The sequence below is a fragment of the Rhincodon typus genome, chromosome 31, assembly GCF_021869965.1.
Source record: "Rhincodon typus isolate 14 chromosome 31, sRhiTyp1.1, whole genome shotgun sequence".
In the NCBI taxonomy this organism is placed as follows: Eukaryota; Metazoa; Chordata; class Chondrichthyes; order Orectolobiformes; family Rhincodontidae; genus Rhincodon; species Rhincodon typus.
Window position 1 is genome coordinate 24,302,693 of NC_063362.1, and position 4,208 is coordinate 24,306,900.

The window sequence follows — 4,208 nt, forward strand, 5'->3', positions numbered from 1 at the left end:
AGGTTCTTCTCTATTGGAGTCAGATCTAGCACAAAGGAAGATGTTTGTGATTGTTGGAAGTCAGTCATCTCAGCTCCAGAGTATCTGTGCAAGAATTCCTCAGGGTCGAATCCTAGGCCCAATCATCTTCAGCTACGTCATCAATGACCTTCCTTCCATCATAAGGACAGGAATGGGAATGTTCGCTGATGATTGCACAATGTTCAGCACGATTCATGACTCTTCAGACACTGAAGAAATCTATGTCCAAATGCAGCAGGAGCTGGATAATGCCCAGGTTTTGGCTGACAAATGACAAGCAACATTCAAGCCACAAAAGTGCTAAGGAATGACCATCTTCAATAAGATAATCTAACCAACATCCCTTGACATTCAAAGGCAATTCCATCACTGAATTGCCTATTATCAACATCCGGGAACTTGTTAGCCCAGTTCAGTTTCTGATCAGTAGTCATATAAATATTGTGGCTACTAGAGCAGGTCAGAGGCTAGAAATCTTCAGTGAGTAACTCACCCCCAGACTCCCCAAAGCATGTCCACCATTTACGAGACACAAGTCAGGAGTGTTCTCCAGTTGCCTGGATGGGTGCAAATTCAACAGCACTCAAGAAGTTTAACACATTCAAGACAAAGCAGCCTGCTTTCTTGGTACCATATCTACAAACATTTGCTCCCTAGATTACCAATGCCCAGTAACAGAATATACACCATCTACAAGATATGCTGCAGCAATGCTCCAAGGCTGCTTAGATGGCACCTTCCAAACACATGACCACTAACATGGACAAGGGCAGAGAACAGATGGGAACACCACAACCTGCAAGTTCCCCTCCATGCCACTCACCATCCTGACTTGGAAATATATTGCCATTCCTTCAGTGTTACTGTGACAACATCTTAGAACTCCCTCCCTAACAGCATTGTGGGTGTACCTAGAATAAATGGACTGCAACTCTTGAAGGTGGAAGCTCATCACCACTTTCTCAAGGGCAATTGGGGATATGCAATAAATACAGTGACATCCACATCCCCTTAATGAATTTTTTAAAAATCCAATTGAATCCCAGAACAGGTTTAAAGAGGCTGAATGGCCTTCATTTCTACATTTCTATTTATCTATCTAAATCTTGTGTTATGTTAGCTGCATTTTTTGATCAATTATATTCTAATACTAGACATCATCGTTCTTTCAACCAATATTTTAAGCTGGCTTAGCAGTGGTACGTTCATCAGTGATTCATCAAGTTGTGGACTGACATCAGACTCCATTGCATAGCCTGACATTTCTTTCCAGTGTAACGTAATCAGACGAATAACAGCAGACCATGGCTAGATAAAGGTCTAGACATAAATAATTAACCACTTTCCCTTATAAGTAGATGGTGTACTCACTCGTATGATTACCTTCCTGCCAGATTGTCATGGAATCTTTTAGAATTAAAGATTAATCTCTGGATCCGCTTGCAAGCAAAACCATTTGAAAATCATAGTGGACATTTTTATCACCTGTTCTAATCAAGCCAGACTCTTAACACATAGCAAGGGTATAACACAACTAGTATACAATGTAGCCATGACATGAGTCTTATGGTAAACAGGATAGAGACAGAGCAGTTATTTGCAACAAGTATTGTGGAAATTGCAGCCCCCATTATTGTAGCAATTAGTGATCAGAGCATGGGGTGGGTCAGTGAACTTAATTAATAATAAAAAAAGAAAATACCAGAAACAAAAGTGAAACATTAAATGCCAGGTTTTCCAGGTCCTCACATGACTTCTGCACTTTGCAAAGTGAGTGCTGAGGAAGAGCAACTCTTGACAATTGTTCCCCACTTTAGCCTCAAAAAATGAGGCCACTAACAGTGCCACGCACCCACCTTTGCTCTGGTGGAGATCAGCTGATGACAACAAAGGTATTAAACATCTGGCCTCTTGACTGCTTCCAGCATCTCCAGTTTATATTTCAGGTGCTCATCTATTGTCTTTGGAATTCCCTTCCTCAAAAGGCAGTGGGTGCAGAAATTTTAAATATTTTTAAGGCAGAGGTAGATGGATTCCTGATTACCAAGAGAATGAAAGAAGTAAGCAGGAATGTCGAATGTTAAGGTTAAAATCAGATCAGCTGATCAGACAGTATTGCAGGCTTGAAGGACTGAGTGGCCTACGTGTGTTCCTTGTTGGCACATAGGATTTCTGATTGTGTGTTCTGTCACAGTGATGCTGGCTTTTGCCTACATCAGGGCATATGGACCTGATGAGGAAATAGTTACGTTAGCCCCCATTACATGTGAACTGGATGTGGGTGCCATACAGAAAGATTCCGAAGAATTTTATTATAACTCATGGTATACACATATATTGAAATCATTGCCACAACAGGCTGAATCATATGTATTTTTTGCCTAAGTGTCAGTTGCATTGAGTTTTTTGGAGGGTTTCTTGTGCGAAACCTAGATAACTTTCTCACCATATCTTACTAACCTTGCCTTATTAACTACTTGCCCTACCCCTATGGCCTCCCTGTTATCTGATTTGAGCCCCACTTTATACATGCTATTCCTGGAACAATGTGCCACTGATGTTTTCTGGAAGCCTCACAACCACTGGAAAGTCCCATGCATATCGATCAGTGTAGAGACCTACTACAGGGAACTTTGCCTCCAACTGTCTTCCCTGTCCCTTGAACCCCAACATTACCCCTTAATGATGCCCTCTGTGATCCTCTTTTGGAGGCCCTGGTGATGGCGGTCATTACCTATAATTCACCCCTCCCGTAGCCTACCGTGCCCTCCAATGCAATTTTGTTTACCATCCTTATCCCTACCTTCTACACATTGCTTCTCCTTTTCCCACAGCCTTGCCCTCCCCCCCAACTCCTTTTGGCAATGATTCCCCTGTCTCCCCTACAGACCTCCTCCTTTCACTTTCACCAACAATCAATGCATGGACCCCCAGGACCCCCTCAGCTCAGGCGCCCAACCAACTTCAGCAAAAAAGCCTGTAGACATGACTGATCAGTCCCCCGACATCTATATTGCAGCTGACGGATGGTGCACAATTCCTCTGCCTGAATGTTATGGTCCAACAGGGCTGTCTGTTAACCACTCCATGGACTATGTTCAGATACTACCCTTGACAGTGTCCGCCCAAATGAATGAATGATTGACCATAGCCAATGGATTGTGTAAGACCGTGCCCATGACTGATGGTATTAGGACTCCCTGATTGACATTGCATCCTGAGATGCTGTTTCATATTGAAGATATGTGGATACCCCTGAGCTGAGGTTGCCAGGACCCACTCTGACTTTCATATTGAGCTTTTGCAATGTCTAGTTTGTTTGGTGTGTTTGGTAAGATTGAGGGCTGAATATTATTGTGACAAGTTATGCTCTTAGTAATGTGTTTAATCATCTATAATCCCCCTTACTTGACAACTTGCTGTCTGGTAAGAAACTTGCCTTACCATCCATCGCATGCATTATGAATGCAGCAAGTTGCTCATGACATCGAAATAGGCCACAGCAGACTTCTTACATGATTCTGCCGCAAATCCCGCCATAGTCCACGTTGTTCAAGCTCCTATAAGATGCCACCCTATGTGTCTAAGCTAATACTAAACTATTCAATTATAAACAGTAGCACACTCACATTAGTGAGTCATGCTTCAAATGACCCAGTTCAGATGGAGTCTGAGATCTTTATATTCTGAAGTTACATGCTATAGTATACTTATGTTACCATGAACATGTCTCTTAAAGGTATATTGCATTGCAGATGGAAAAAAATTTACAAATGTATGTTCATTTCCAATAATGCTGCTTTTTCCCCCTCTGGATACTCACAGTGAGACATAACACACAATATGTTTGTACATTTGATAGTGGCACATGAAGCTTTATTCATTATGCGGTTAAGGGTTGGAATATTTTAAATATATGTTTACTTTTGTCCATCACTATGACTCTAGGTGTTGGCATGGAGAGTGTACCCATTAATGCTGATTTATAATTAACAGCTAGACCTTGTTTAAAATTTCAACCACGTGGATTGACCCTGATTGGTCAGAGCACTGCCCTGAGAAGTGAACCAGCGAATGGCTGTCACCTATTTTGTTGAATTGAAACAAGCACAGTTCAAGTATAGAGCTGGATGAACACAGCAGGCCAGGCAGCATCAGAGGAGCAGGAAAGCTGATATTTCGGGTCT